Source organism: Poecilia formosa, unplaced genomic scaffold (assembly GCF_000485575.1).
Source record: "Poecilia formosa unplaced genomic scaffold, Poecilia_formosa-5.1.2 Scaffold9, whole genome shotgun sequence".
Taxonomy (NCBI): Eukaryota; Metazoa; Chordata; class Actinopteri; order Cyprinodontiformes; family Poeciliidae; genus Poecilia; species Poecilia formosa.
Window position 1 is genome coordinate 1,030,486 of NW_006799948.1, and position 16,995 is coordinate 1,047,480.

A 16,995-nucleotide genomic window follows, 5' to 3' on the forward strand; every position below is an offset into this window, starting at 1 on the left:
CATCTTTCTCTCACTGTGTCACCCTGTCATGTTTCTAAGGTCAGGAATGCCAGTGTATGAAACACGCATAATAAACAGAGAAGGGTGCATTAGGGAAACCTACATTTACAGTCACATTTTCTAAAGCTAGAAATGTGCTGGCAGATATTTTCTCCTGGTTGTCTATGTCTAGGTTTGGGACAAAACCATTGGCATAATAATGAACTGACCCCATAGACCATTTTGTGACTTCGACTCGAGGTCCACTCTTTTTGTCTAACAGTAATTTTTCTGATTGACCCACACTTTGTTTTTGTCTTAGGAAAGAAGGCAGATTGGCCTCTTTCTGAGTGCTTTATGGCTGCTGACCCTCACAGCATCCTAGGCAAGCTACTCAACAGGTTACAAACTTTATAGCCCTCATTCAGGGCCTCCTGATTCATGCTTGTCAATAACCAGCCGACGAGCTTCAGTGTATCCTTGACAACAGGGACCTCTTGATTGTCCCTATGGGGGGGTGTGGGGGGCCTGAACCCCTTTGCTGTATCACCTCTTCAGAAAGAAGCATGTGTTTCTGCACAATTTAACAGATGTGCATGGAGACACTAAGGAGACATCCTAACGTTCATTTTTTTAGGGTTCATGCTGATGTCAAGGGCTTAGTAACCATTACTTGATGCTTTGACCTCTTGACCCAGGTGTCCAGGGAGAGGAAAGCCTGAGGGGACTTGTATGCAATCAGGATTTTAACGAGCTCTAAGAGACTAGACACCAAATGCGTTCTGAAATCTTTTGAATTGAGTTCCCTCTAGCTACCTTGGTCAAGAATTACATTTTTGTTTCCTCCTGGTTATTGTTTTGACCTTTTCTTGGTCACTGCTTTAGAGACCCTTAGTCATCCTCCATGCTTAAAACCTGCCTAAATACAGTGAAATGTTTTGGTTTTTACACCTGCAATTGGGAGAAGGGAGCATTGATTTTTTTTTTCTTTCTGTTTCAAGAAATGTAGTTACTGGAAATTTAGCAGGGCTATCCTTAAATGCATGCAAAAAGTACTTTGCAGAGGCTTTTATCATTGTGAGCACCAGGCCTGAGAACATTTTTCTAGCCTTCCCCTGAAACACAAGACAACCCTGATAACTCTGAGATTCACTTGTTTAACACACTTTGATAGCCACAACACTGCTCCATCTGTCCCCTTTTTCCATCAACGTTCACTTAAAACCTCTGGTGTTTTCCCTGTTCACTGATAGATGGACATCAGACATGTTCAGAGCATTTTCTGCTTACTGCGCCGATGCAGTAGCTGAAACTGTGATTTTAAGTTGATTTTGAATTTAAGTGTCAAAAAAGAATTGTAGTCATCAAAATGACCTCTTGACCTCACCAACACTAGTAATTTGTTCCCCAGATGGGCCTTACTTTAGTTAAACAATAGAAACAGTCTGTGGGAGTTAAGGCCAGAGTTTGATCTCCCTCTGTTTATTTAATCCCTCTTTGACTCAGTAATCAGGTCTGATGAGGTATTGATCTCGTATTGGAACCCTTCAGACTAAATTGTTTTTCTTTAGGAAGCATCCTGGATTAACGGGAATGAGGAGAGCTACTAAGGAAGCGTGTGCAAACAGGCTTTAGGTGGAGTTTTATAAGAAATGCTGCATTGGGAGATTGTTACTTAAACGATTAGGAATGACTGATGCTATGTAGCCTTTTTCCACCCGCTCTGATCTCTTCAGTAGACGACACGGCATGATGCTACACGCACTCGTGCACCCCACCCCTCCGCTCCCCAGGCCTCCCCTCTCTTTTCCCTATGGGGCTTTTTTTTTTATTGAGCTTCCCAACCTTTAAGTTTGCTTCTTAATCCCATTGGAGGAGCTGCATAGCTCAGCTTTTTCGCATTTCTTTTCACCACCCGAACCCAAGCAGCACTTTCTCTGCCGGCTCCCAATCCCTCCTTTCTCCAAAATGCATAATTAGATTTTCACAGAGACAAGGAACTTTTAAGCTTACTTCAAATTCAAGCCAAGAAAAACACTGTTTTCCGTGAGCACACCCAGTTTTCACAAACTCCAGGAAGCATCACAGCTTTTTTACACCAACAGACGAGCCTCTCTTTGCTGTTTGGTCTCAACTATGTTTTGTACCTTGAGTTAATTTTGTGTTTTTATTCAATCTTTCGACCTGCTAAATCTGCTCATCCACTGTTTAGTGACTCGAATAAATATTGATACCCCTTAAATCTTTTCAAACTTTGTCACATTTCACCCAGAAGGGGAAATACGTTTTTTTTTACGTCAGTTAAAGCTACTAGTGACTTTACGCACATATCATTTTCCATGTAGATTTTAACCTACCTCACCAGAATACTTTCTTTGACATGCTTGCTGAATCCCCAGCATCTTTTTCTTCTTCTTCTTGGTGTGTCTGACACACACCATGCCCCCTGATTTGTGACCCTTCATGTTGAGGTAGCAACGGGGTGAGTGTGCGTCAGTGAACCGTCAGAAGAGTTCTCTTAATTAATTTACTGTAAGCTGAACTGCAGATTTATGGCTACGATCAGGGAGTTATGAAACAGTTGAGTTATTGGCCTTCGCAGGAAAAGACAACTTAATCCCCGCACGAGTCAAAGAACAGAGATTGGCTTGCTGGGCTTCCCTTTGTACTGATGGGCTAAAGGAGTTTGCAGACAGCGAGAACCTCTTACTTTTGATGACTTCACATGTGTAGTAACAGGTATTACTGTAGGTGATCACGTTCATCCCGTAGCCATTCCCGTCTCCTCCCCTTTCTCTTTCTGGCTTTAGTTTTTTGTTTTTTTTTTTCCTACAGCTCCTCTCACGTCATTCCCAATGTTTCCTGTCAGTGTCCAGGGAAACTTCCCACTCGGTCATCATGCATCACCTGAAGCTTGTTGTTCCCCTCCCATGTGTGCCTGCCAAGGCCAAACATGTGCTAAGAGGTGATACGAGCTAATTTGATTACAGCTCACATTAGTTTATTATAAGGCCGCCTGTTGTTGGCGCTCCATCTGTGAGTCCCTTCAATCCTTCATTTTCTGAAGCAGCTTCATCCTGTTATGGGTCACGAGGGGCTGGATCCTCTCCCAGCTGTCGCCGGGTGAGAAGTGGGGTCGACTTTGGACAGGACGCCAGCTGATTGCTGACCCCGGCTGGGTGAATTGTTTTAAAAACTCTACTTCTGTCTCAGAATGTATCCTAATCTTTTTTTATTTATTTTTATTTTTTTTATTTTTTTTGGACTGAATGATGCTTTCAGGTCAAACATTCAGTGAGGTGATTCCCTTCCGGTTGGCTCTACTAAGAGTCAGACACGTTACATGTTTGCCACTAATGTAAGAATAAACTCTTCTAAAAGAACGGTGTTTGTTGTCCTGCAGGATGTAGTTGTGCCTCTGTGCCAAGATGACTGATTTAAATGGTCAAATTACTTCCTCAGGTTTTCAGAAGTCTGGTGGTAAATAAGATCAGTTGTGTTGCATCAAGAAATGATCTGAAATCATGCTGGGACAAGTAGGCCTTACTGATATTTGTCCCCATTTTTATCAAAATAGCTTCATTTTACTGTGGCTGGATGGAAAGTGTCTGTGAACATCAATTTAGATGACAGATTCTTTGTTGGATTAAGGTCTGGGCTTTGATTAAGCCATTTTTTAAAAGCCCTGGCTGTATCATTTAGGTTGTTCTGCTGGTGAAAGCTGAACCTCCGCCCCAGCTTTTGAAGTTTCTAACATGTTGGCCAATATTTATCTTTATCCTCTTTCTGATCTGCTTGGTGAGTTTCGGGCAAAATTGTTTTGTCAATTGAAAAATAGTCTGAAAATACACTAAACATATTTTTAAGTGACCACTGGCATCATTTTCCGTTGTTTCCTTCCAAAAGATATTCAAATCATTTATACCAAAAGCCTCTTGTAAAAACATCCTCTAAATTCTTCAAAGACGAGTCACTTTGAATAAAACTATCAGTTTAATTTGTGTAATTTAATAGACAGTCACACACCTAAAAGCTGTGTCACATGTTGCCTCGGTTTCTCACAGCAGCTGATCCCATTAAAGCTGAAAAGACACCGTCTGGAGAGGTAAACGAAACAGGAAAGAGACACAATAGCTCATTCTATCTCGGCTTAAAAAATGTGCAAATTCTCCCCCTTTTTTTCCTCTTAAGTTTTGCTATTTGAAAGAAAAAGCAAGTCAGATTTTTTCTGTTCTTTGTCGCTTATCTCTGATTGCTTGTTCAATAAGATAAATTCACTCATTAATAGTGCTTTATGGACATTTACTACTTATGTCTGTCAGTGGGAAGAGTTTATGTTTTGCTTTAGGGGCTTTGGAGTCTCCTGGTTGTAGATTGGAGTTGGAAGTGTTATAACTAGAGGATCGGTAGTGGTCACTGCTCCCCTCCAAAGTTGTTTGAATGCTTGATTACAGGCCTGAGAGTCCTGAGGTGTTTAAGGATCTAAGGATATTTCCTCCTGGGGCTTTGAGAAATACCGTGGATGTACTGAGCGGTATGTGGCATCTTTTTTGTGTTCAATATAAAGACAAGACTGTGCCTCATGACTTCTGTGCTGAAATGTGAAAATCTGGCCACTTTTTTCTTTTTTTCTTTTTTTTTTTGTTGTTGCCTGAGCCATTTTTCCGCCACCGTTTCACCCTTAATCCGCGAGCTCCTTTTTCAATATCAGTGTTTTGTTTGGAGCCCGGATGTCCGCTTCTTGTTCTGGCTGCAAAGCGAGCTGCAGAGTGCACCGTCTTCCCTTCATCTGCCGTGTTTGCTGCCGGGATTTCAGAGTCGGCTTGTTTGTCTGCAAACACCTCCACCTGCGGCTCGGGCTAGACGGAGTTAAAGATGGGGAAAACACGTGACGGGCTTTGTTTTTCTGAGCTTCACTTTATGGTATAGTTTTCTTGTTATCTGAATATTTGAGCTTCTTTGTTCCCCAAGTGGAATGATAACTTCAATTGATTTTAAAATCAAAATTTGAGAACATAAAGTTGGATTTAGTTGATATTTTTTCCCCAATTAGGAACATAAATACACTTTCAGACTGATTTTTTTAATCACTGTCTGCAAATATTTAGTTTAGCTGAGGTCAAGAGTTTCTAAAAGCATAACTTTAGCCAATAATCTTGAATAGTCGTCTTTACTTGATTTGTATGCATTAGTTCAAAACTTGATATACATATTTTTGATTCCCACGATGAGTGTTTTAACCTCAGCATGCTGCAGGACTCTGATTTAAACAACTCCAGAAGGTTTTGGGGTGAGGTTGGTGGGTTGGGGGGAGGTCGTCTGTGATTGTAACCAGACACACCTCTCTTTCTGTCTCCTCCTCTGTCATTCTCCCACTCAGACAGCACAGTACTCGTTATTGTCCCTCTCAGCGGGGGGTCAAGAGGAGCTTTGCCGCCCGCCAACGGCTCACGAGTGTGACATTACATGCGTCACGAAGTGCAGTGACCAGCCGCTGGAATGTTAAGTGGCAACGATGCACACGTTTCGGATCCTGCTAAAGTAAACGATTAGAGCAGTCAAGATGTAATTAGGGGCGAGTTTCTCCTTGTGAGCTTTGGAGTGCTTCTAAAAGAAAATCAAGGAACCGAAATTGAGGTCTACTTCTGCCTCAGAAGGAAGATGCTATTGCTTAATGTCCAGAATTTAAGTATATCCCAGAATTGCTTGAAGTTTTCAAAGCAGTTGGCGTTATTCGTCTTAAAACATACAACTTTGGCTTCTTGATGCTGCGAGTTTTAGTTTGTAGATCTGGAAATAGCATACACCTTTTCTGTTTGGAGTGAGAAGAAAAGCCTGCAGTCTACTGCCTAACACATGCTGCTTGTGACTCGGTTAGTTGAGTTTTAACGCCATCGTCCCTGTTAGTACGACTTGGCATTAGCACTGATAATACAGGTGTTTGGATGAAATGTCAAACGGCTTAAATGGATTGAATTCACTGGCACAAATGGGCCAATATCAGTTCCATTGCTTAATCCAGAGCTTAAACTACAACATGACTCCAAAATTCAATCCAGAGGGAAATTACAGGACTGACCAACATCACTTCTGATATAAGAAAAACCAGGAAATTATCACTTAGTTCCAGCATCATGGAACTTTACTGGAAATCCTTTGTGTTGTGAGAACATTTCCTTCATCCGTACCACACCGTAATTGTGTACGCGTGAAAGCAAATCCTTAATTGTTGCTTCAACACTGATCCCTTAAGAGTTGATATTGGAGTCCACAGCTGGACCTGGTGCCAGATTGTGCTTTGAGACGCCTCAGTTTTAGTCCTTTCCGCCTGGTGACAAGTGTGATCTTGACAGTTAATAGCTTGTGTGTGTGTGAGGGTGTGTGTGTGTGTGAACTTGTTAATGTAAGCTCCGTAACTGTTGGCACTCTTTATGTAGCCAGCACTGTCAGGCTGGGAATTTCAGCATCAAAAAAAAAAAAAAAACTTTTTAAAAAGTTTTTAAAGTTACTAAAACTGCTAAATGTTTTATTCTGATTCTTTTTCATTTATTTATTTATTTATTTTTATTTATTTATTTTTTTTTTTTTGCATTTTCGTCCATATTATTGAGAAAATTGGACTGCAGTCAGACTTGAGTGTGAATGGAAGGATAACATGCATATGCACGGTATTCTTTTTAACATGCCTAATGCGTCTTAAAAATGTTAGCATTTTAGCATGTTAATGAAATGGCTGGTGTATTTGCATGAGAATAGATGTCAACACTCTTTTTGACCTAAAAATTAACTTTTGACTTTTTTGATAAGGCAGGTAGTTAGTGAAGTGAGTGCAAGTTTATTTACATTCCCAAAACTCACTGTAAGTTTGACTGAATTTTTGCTAATCTTTTTAGAATTAAACATTAAACCCTATTTCCAATGCCTATGTTTCTGATCTAAAGTTTATGGAGTCTGGAGTGGGACCCTTGATCAAATCAGAATAACTCATAGAGAGAGAAATGTTCCCCCCCCCCATCGGATAATAATTCCTGCTTGGTGAAATGAAGTGAAATGACCAGCCTTCAACTAAGCATGTCCACTTTTATCTTCATAAGCTGGGATGCATGCTGATGCCAGGTCCAAACACGATCTTTAGGCTTTTAACTAGCTTTTAACATTGATTCAGTGCCATTTTGACATAAAACATGCATTACACAGAACTCAAACTGCCCACCGCTCTTGCTCAGGGGCACATCACCGGCCTGTGTGCTGGCTGTCACAGAAGGATTTGAACCCCGACGTAAGCCTTGCTCCGCTGCTGTCAGCCCGGGTATCGCCTTTCAGGCCCCCCACCCCCCGACAACCTTTGACCATGCCTCCAACTTTACAAGTTGAAGTGCAGCGATACATGCGCGCACTTGCACACACCAAGACTCCGCATGTGCGAGTAGATCCGAGAATTGACTCTGGCCAATGGACCAATTAGTCCAGCAGTAGAACTTTACACTCAGAGTAAGAGTATCGCAGTGGTTAGAAGGCAACGCAGCTTACTCCACACCCTGGGTCACACTTGGCTCCTACAGGCGGAGTGGCTTAGGCCTTTAAGCATTTCAAAGGAGCAGACTAAGACGTGCGGATTGAAGCTTTGTGTGTTTCCTCCAGCAGCCCCGGGTCATGTCTTTTGACAGAGAGCGAGTGAGGGAGAGATGAAGACAGAGGGAGCTCCGAGGTATACCGAGTTTGGCTAGGCCTTTTGATGACATGTCAAGATTCTCCCTTGAACCAAGACGTCCTCTTGTTACATTTTGGATAGGGTGACTAGCTCGCGTACTCAACACCACCCAGCAGACCGCTCAGACGCATTTGCACTTACACAACACACTGGTACCTGTCTTCATGCGCCTCTAGATCCAGATCACAAAGCTGCGAGCTGTGGGCCTTACAGCCGGCGACCTTTTCCCCTGGAGTGTTAAGGGCAAGTTTCACACAAAGATCGCTTTCACCTTTTATTTGGGGCACAGAAATCGCCTTGCCCTTCCAAACTGTCTCTGATTACTATTATAAGGTGCTTCATCCTTCAGGAGTTTTTTGTTTGTTTGTTTGTTTTTTAACAAAGCAAATGGCTTTGCCTCAAAAAAAAAAAAAAAACAGCCAAAGATTTTCAGAGATTTTCTTGTTGGGATTTATTTTGTATAAACAAATCAAATTGTTTCTTTTTGCTGTATAAGAGCAAGTTTTTAGTATTTCTATTCCTCTTTATAACTGACTAGATCGGTTCTCAGGCATAGGGACTTTGGGTAAGAAAATGATCCCATCAAAAGCATGTCACCTATTCTCCTATTCTTGGCATAAAAGCAACAGAAAACTTTTTTTGACTGACTTTGTGTAGCTCCATTTACTATAAACGCATTTCATTTAAAGTTCCCAGGTGGTGCTTATAAATCCTGTAAGAGGCTGGACGTATGGCTGCCGTTTAAATTGCTATTTGATCATTCGGATGAGAGGTGTTGCAAAGAGCATGCACAATCACAGGCTGATGTGGAGATAAACTGAATCCCCACTGTATAACTTCAGACTAAAAAAAGAAACAAGAACAAGCAAAAACCTACTGAAGAGATGTTTGTAGCTCTTTGGGAAACCCAGCCAGTTCTTTACCGTAAGTTTATCGACTCTTTTAACCGAAACAGCCCTAGCGTCAGCCTTGCTCTTGGAAAAACCCCATCAGAACTGTGTATTAGATTTGCAGTAGCATTCCTGACGCCCCTTTGACAATGTAGAACAAGAAACCACAAAGCACGCCTCTGTCTTTGTCTCATGTGATGTTTGAAAATAAGGTACTTGCTGCCGACTACCTTTGGCTGCGCCTTTATCAAATTACAGCTTGGATGACGGTGAGGAGTTGGTGTTTTTTGAACAGAATTTTTCTTTGCTTTAATTTGATGCACAGGATCCGTTCATGTTGCTGGCAACATCTGAATAACAGGCGAGAGACTTTCTCTTTTTATTAAATCACTGACTATTCGCCAAAGCCTCTGCTCTAAGTCCTGGCACAATTAGGATTCTGTTTTCAAGGTAGACTAAAACTGAGTCCAATGATATTTATGTGTTGCCTTTAAAGTGCATGTATCCATCATGTTTTGTCTCTTCGTCTGCGTTTTGTCAGACCCAGTATTGCGCTGCGCATCCCGGCTTCTTGACCTCAGGTTATGATCATTTGACATGTAAAGCAGAGTTTATCATTGCTGCAGCTCCATATCTTCAAATAGAGGTCTTCTCTGAGTACTTAATCTTTCTGCAGTGTCATCTGAACTGCCTGTGCCTTGCACAACGGGGAAGATTGAACACATCCCTACTTTATATTTCTTGAACCTATTTACAGTTTGTCACATCACAACCACAAAATTTCAATGTATCTCTAGTGGGTTTTCATGCGACTAACAAACACGAATTACTGTCATTTGTATTCGGTAACCTATAATTTTATAACCCTATAAAGCTAATTAGTTTCAGAAGACACTTGATTGGGGTTTAGTTTGACCTCAGTATAATTTCAGCTGTTCTGTGAGGTTCTGTTCTTAGGTTCTTTTTTCTTTTTTAAAGAGAATATTGGTAGACAAGCAGCATTGTGGAGACCAAGCAACATGTCATGGAGGAAGTTATCAATGTGTTTGAAGCGGCGATCCAACATTTCAAAAGGTCTCAGTCACAGTTTGGCTGAAAGCAAAGCAGAGGAAACGGAAAGAAAATGCACTATTCGAATAGAGAACAGGTGAGCTAATTTGTAAAAAGAATAGATATAAATCTCATTCTCCTGATGGAGATACGGGCTGTAACTGCAACAAGATGCTTCCATAACGAATTAACTCAGGGGGCGGCTGAATACAAATCCACACACTCCCTTTTCAGATTTTTATTTGCTAAATTGTTGCAGACATGGCTTTATTCATTTCCAACATGTTTTTTTTTTATGTTTCCACATCTTCTGACTATTGGTCATGGTTTGTTTTCTTAATGGGTGAGTCATTTAAATCAGAACCATTAAACCAGCAAACTGGTTTAATAGTTAGCCCAAAAATCATTTGCGCATAGCAGCAATCATTTACATCCTTGAGTCTCTTGTATGAGGAAACGCAGGCTGTGTCGTGTGTGCCAGAGAGAGGTGTCGAAGCCAAGACAGGTAGAGAATTCACACTCAAATCTTCTAGACCACACCCAGAGCTTCACGGAAAACAAAGGAGCCCAGTTCTCACATCCAGGAGCCTGAGCCTCATTTGCATTACACGCCCCCCCCCCCTTCTGCGATCAGCCACTGTATGCAGGAATACCGCTGCTTGATGTGGCAACAAGTGTGCATGAGAGTGTGTTTGCCTTCTACTGCTGATTGACCATATTCTGAGCCCCTACAGAGGACTCTATAGCACTTTATAGTTGTATAGTGGATGTTGGTATGTGCTAATAGTCACACTGGTTAGAATGGACGCATGAAAAACACTTAATTCAAGACTTCTCAGTGTGAATGAGAAACCTCTTTATGGTTTGGATTGCTTTGTACCCCACTTTCGGGAGCAAGAATTGGAGCCATGTGAGACATACCGATAATGTTTACGTTCTGTTTTGTTCCTGTTTTTACCTTTTAAAGTCATTTTCTTGATCATACTGTAAGGAAATGTGGCTTTGTGATTTCAGTGATCAGTATCCATCGACCAGTAGAAGATTGCTTAGACTCCAGAGTCAAATGTTCCAAACAGGAATCGGAAACAAAATAAACAGAAGCCATAATGCAAAGTTCTCAGGAAAGACTGTACAATTACCTAAATTATGACATATGAAACTTTTTTGTGCGCATTTTGAAGTAGATCAGACAAAGTTGGAAACATCAAGATTCAAAATAACTTTCTTTTTTTTTTCTTCTTTTTTTTCAAAAGAGTTCATGCTCTTAAGTGGAGATGAAATCGCATTTGCTTAAGTTCTGACATAGCAAACATTTACATCACGTGACTGATGCATTAGAGTTGCATTACTTTTTCTACATCATGTAACATTGCCAATGCTAGTTGATGTGACAGAACAACTGTAACTTGTCTGATAGAAACACTTTCCTAAAAACCTCTTAGACGTGTGGTTCTACGTCCTGTTTACTACAGTCACATGTAATAAACGCCAACCTCTGATGAAATTGCGCATAACCTGGTTGATTCGCTCTAAGATTGAAACATACCTAATTTTTCCTTTTTTGCAACCTTTTAAAAGTTTGTTCAAATGGATGGAAACATAGCTAAAGTACCGTCAAAAGGCTGGTGGTTGGTATTAGTACTTTCCTTTTTAAACTTTCTAGGTACTCTCTTACGTAATCCAATGTGTTGTCAATTGATTTCAGAAGATATGTATTTCCTCTTTGCTCTTCTATCTTGTGGGATTATCATAGCTCCTGATTTAAGCAGCTACAGTAAGTTTGTGATTTAAGCTCTTACTGATATTCGTTTGCAGCCCATTTTGCTCATTTTGGTGTTTCAGTGATCTTGGTTCTCAGCAGTACATCTGATTCTGAATGTGTGTTTATGGTCGACACTTGCGTACAGCTGAGACACCCAGAGGCTCAGGCAGAATACTTTCTAAGCTCAGTCATGAGAAAGATGTTAGGAATGAGTTGGTTCAGCTCCACGTTTCAGTGCTTAGAGATTTGCTGCTGATCCCGGGCGGACAGCTGCCGCTCATATCTGACATACTCCCAGTTGCCCTCAAACACAACCACCGCCAAGCCTTTACGCTCATATTTAAGGAGAGAGTCGCAGTCCAGGGCTTCCAGTTGTTACGGAAGGTTGGAGGACAAATTCTGCATTATGTAAAATGTTTTCCAGAGTCACAGTGGTCCTTTTGTTAGTTATTCATTTATGCAAATGCTAAAAGGACGACACGTGGACACACGTCTCTCGCTAGTCAGGACTGCGCCAGTGATGCCATTGGTTGTTTCAACGCATTTTATGCATTCATTCATCAAAGGGAAACATTTACTAACACGGGTGGCACTCTTTAGTGAAAACACACATCAAGGAATGCAGTTAAGCAGTTAATTGCTAAAAGCTCACGCTGCATTTTGAGCTGGTTGGGAGCCATATTGGATTAAAGGTCAGAGTTGGTGAGAATCTTCCGACTTTCCCACTCAGAAACCTGTCATCAGCCTCCATGTACAAATGAAAGTTGCAGATCTGTTTGCATTGGTTTAAAGGTGCTTCTTGGCTAGAAAAGTCCAAAAAGCAGTGAATTCTGCTTTTAAATGTCTCAATGTGACAAATGTTTTATTGAGGAGACATTATAAATGCTTTAGTTGTGGGATCAAGGTCTAAGATTTTTCTATTTAGGTATTAAGCTTAATTAAAGGAAAGTGAATAATTTGGTACTTACTGTCACTTTTTTTCTTTTATTCCTTTTATAATTTTTAAATTGCAGAGAAAGAGAGAGAGAGAGAGGCTGTTTAGGATTAATGGTTTAACATACTTTAATGGTGACGGAAGTAGCTTTAAGTATAATACAAAACAATAATTGATTGGTTAAGCTGCCACATTCCCTACACACTGTATTCTGACAACACGCTAACATGAATCAAGCCCTCTGAGACAGGCTTTATAAGACGAGAGCGGAGCGATGTGGTTAGTTGTTGCGGTTTTGCTCCAGGGCCGCGCTGGTTTGCACCTGCGCTGATCATCATTTGCCACACACACACACATCCATGTGTAACACACTGACTCGAGCAGCCACCCATCCATACGTGCTTCTGAGTTAGGAGACGGTGGAGCGCTGCAGGGCTGATAACGTGGAAATGGCCTGTTATTACGAAAGCGATGACAGCCGCTTTGGGCTTATATCACACACTGGCATACCTTTGGACGTGCGTAAGCCAAGGTGTCTCACGTTGTACTGTATTACAGTGAAGTTTCAAAATGTTTGCCACTTTTTAATTTACACATTGTGAACCACGTAGTCTATGCTTAGTCTTGCACCAGCCTGCAAAACTTACTGGGAATTGAGGAAACATTTTCAAAGAAAACTATTCCCGAGGAAGGCATGTAAAAGTGACATACCACGCATTTCACCTGCTTTATTGAATTTCAAAACCTACCTTTGTCATTGTTACTGTCATATTTTGTTCATTTAGACAGCATCCAACATTTCTTTTATTGAAAATTAATCAAGACACCAAAACTGAACATATTTCTCATTTAAATATGATGCCATTGAACTGATATTTACATGTATGTACAGTACCTTGATATAACTTTTCTTGTGAATTACTATATAAATAAACTGAACTGATTAAGCTGGAGAACTATACTGAAACATTTACAGTGCAAATGTTGGTTTAGTCCCATCTTAACTTTGGAAAAGATGCAACAGACCACCTAGATGTAGAAGCTGATTGGAGTGTGTAGCTGCTGAAACATGGTCCACAACAACAGATTAATGACCCTTATTTGTGCCTCATTGTGAGTTCACATTTTCTACAAAACGGGTATCAAATGTCGGCATTCCGGTCGGGACCGCAGGAATGATTTCACCTCCGAGCAGAATCAAGAAACATTCTCATAATTAGTACGTATTTTTGCTGCTTGTCAGAATGCGTGCATGTGCAGTCATGCAAACAAACGTGCTTATCTAAGTGTGTGTTTTGCTTTGGATGAAACAGCTTAACTTGCATACTCACACTTACGCAGTCATTTTCAAAATAAGGCAAAGGATATATTCCAATTGCTTTTTATTGTTATATCAGTGGCTTTTAGATGCACGTCTAAGAGGCAGGAGAGCCTTTGGTCGACTGTTCTCCGCAATCCACTCATTCTTCTCTGTTGCTGAGATCCTCAAAACATGTCACAGCACAACCACAAAAAAAAAGGAAAAAAAAAAAACTCAATGACCCTAATTTCTTCAAAGGTGTCGACTGAGGGAGGGGTTCCGAAACCGTAATTCATGAAACTATTAGAATTAGTCTATTTGAGGCTAGACAAAATATCTGTGAGATGCTGGGACACGTCCCCCCGAGGTGTAGCCGAAGCTGAAATTTACTGCTTTCCAGCCTCAATGAATCCCCTTCAGTTATTAGAACTGAAGGGGAGATAGATAGAATCCTACTGGGTCCAACAAGTAGCGAATCGCAGTGCAACCCACTATTTGGAGCATTTGGTACCACATTGTTGTGGTGTGATTACTGGTTTTCCAGCAGTGTGCAAGTGTTATGGGGCAAGATGAAAGAAGTTCTTTTTTTTTTTTTTTTTTTTTTTTTTTTTTTTTTGGGAGGGGGGGGTAGTCCAATCTTCTATGGTTTACTTTAGCGTTACTTTTTAACCACGATCAGCAATTTAAAAAGAAGGAATCGATTAAAAACATACCGTAAAGCTATAACCGTTTTCACATATGCGCTGGAGTTTTACAAACATTTTATTTGATAATTCAATAAAATATTTTCAGAATTAGACAAGATAATTATTTTTTGGGGGGAGGGGGCATTTTTCCAATTATAATAATTCAAATGCAGCATGTAAGAAGTTCCACTTATAATCGAGTTTTCTTAAAGAAACAGGTAAACCGACAGAAAACCGATATGTCTCCGTGCCCTCCCTTTCTTTTCTTTCCGGAGGCCAACTCATTGTCACGCACCGTCCTTGTCATCCATGTCATCCAGCACACAATGCAGTGACATTTACCTGACCCTGTGAAGGAGACGATGAGGGTCAGGAAGAAATAAACACAAAAGAGTGAGCAGCAAGAGAAAGATACACGGTACGGCAACGGGAGCTATACCTTTGGAGAGGTCCCAAGTAGAGGAAAAGAATATCTTTAATAAAACATATCAAAGGAGAAATGGTAAAATAGCAGAACAAGAATAGGAAAGAAGTAGGGCTAGAGGCTATCCTTTCTTTTTTAGCCTTTTCCTGACTTCAAAGAAACTGGCAGTGAGAAGAAAGTATTCCTCTCCACTCAACCATATGGCTTTGTTACAACCCTGTTTCCACCCTGATAGGCTTCCTCCCCTGCCAACCCCATTCGGACCACATTTACCCATTGCTCCCACTGACAATAGGGACATAAATGGCGTCTAGTGAATAGATTTTATTGGGGCTTTGTTTTCTGTATATCTGCTTGTTCTGCTCTGGTCTTGAAGGCAGAGGTTCCTGCTGTATTTTCCACTTTTGTTGGTGGTTTTCTAATCTTCTGCTTTCCTCTCTCATGCGGTTCCGGGCGCTTTAAGGATCACTAGAGATAGGCAGGATGAAGGCCAGCTGAGTGGCTTTCAGTGAGCTCATAAAATTCTTGGAGGACAAAAAGCCTCTATGAAACTGTCATCAGCTAAAGTGCTGTGAAAAAAATGTTTGCCCTCTTCTTTTTTTTTTTTTTTTGCTTTTGTCACCCTTCAGTGTTTCAAGGCATCAAATACGGACGCACAAAGCGGTGTTTCAATGATGATTTCACACATTAAGAGGAAAATACATCCAATACAACATGTCTCTATGTTAAATTAATAATAATGGATATAACTGTTGTGATTAGCCACATTTTTGGACCAATTTCCTTAGCCACTGCAAAGATCTCCAAGACCCCCTTGCACCCCGAACTCAAATTTCCTGCATAAGGAATTTTGAGAACAAATGAGAAGTAAAGCTATTGATATCTATCAATCTTCAAAGGGTTATAAAGCCATTTCTAAGGCTACGGCATCTCTGAACCACAGATAGAGTTAGTAGCCACAAGTGAAGAAAACATGTAACAGTGGTGGACCTGTTCAGGAGTGGGTGACCTGCCAAAATAACTCCAAGAGAACATCAATGACTCCTCTAGGATGTCATTAAATAACCCAGAACAACATCTAAAGTAATGCAGACCTCACCAGCCTGAGGTAAGGTCAGTGTTTGTGATTCAGCCATAAAAAAAGAAAAATGAGAAAAAACGACGGAGATACAAGGCACATCAGCAAATCTACTTCTGCCTTTCAACTCATGTTTTCCAAAAATAGCACAATAGAGACACGGCTTTACCAGGCCATGTCATTACTATAATCTGCCTTAATAATAACATTTGGAAAGATATCTCGCCTGTTTTCTCACTGGTCAATTATCATATTAAATCCTTGAATGAATCAGTGTATGTTGGCGCTTAACAACTGCCAAAAAAACGAACCGGACTGTCATTGATTGAGCAAATGTTGAGCTCGGAGACCAACTGGCCAGCAGCCTTGGAACAGCTGATATGCTACATATGTCAATCTCGTTCGTTATCCGACGCAAATAGCCAAACATTTGGGAGTGTATGCACATAATGAATCAAACATGCACACTAGGATGCTTGTGTAGCAAGGTTTTCAACTTGCTTTTGTTTTTTGCAGCAGGCTTTCCAAAGCACTTTGAGCTTAATCCATAATTGAACAAGCTGCTGTTGTTGATGTGCAACTCTTTCTGTAGAAGTTGGTGGATTAAGCCACTCTAGTTGAAAACCACAATGCATATTGCATTTATACAAATACTACAAAACCAGATGTGGCATCAAAGCGTCAAAATATATTTGATGTACAACTCGTGCTATTAAGTAAATGCAGCAAGACGGCTCACAGTTTGCAATGCTGCCTTCGTATAATTGCTAGCCGTCACTCTTCCTTCGACACCCGAACAGATCCATCTAATCCATTAACAATTTATAGTGTTTCTGTTGACTTCCTGAAGTTGACAGCGGGACTGAAAGCAAGCCTTCAGGCTCCACATACTCGACAGGATCAGAGAAGGTGAAGCAGGCGAAGGAGCTTTGCCGTGGCTAATTGGGAATGAAAACCAACAATTACAGCAGTCGGCTTTGGGAAAAAGAAAAGGCACTTCATTCGTTTGAGTTTGATTTGCTTGTGCTTGTCTTCATTGGTTGTCAGTGGTGGAAAGGGAGTTATTCTTTCAGCACTTGTTAAAAGCAGACGTGCCAATTGCAGGGGATGTGGTTAACCAGAAAAAGAGAGGGCATGACTGATTCCCCTTAGAGTGGAGAAAACAGGACTGCCCAAATTAA

The 16,995-nt window shown here is 40.8% G+C and overlaps 1 protein-coding gene across 8 annotated transcripts in view; it reads left to right on the forward strand.

Moving 5' to 3' along the window:
• Positions 1 to 16,995, forward strand: part of celsr1a (cadherin EGF LAG seven-pass G-type receptor 1a) — an 82,508-nt gene that overhangs the window by 4,622 nt on the left and 60,891 nt on the right. The gene's annotated exons all lie outside the window — the stretch shown is intronic.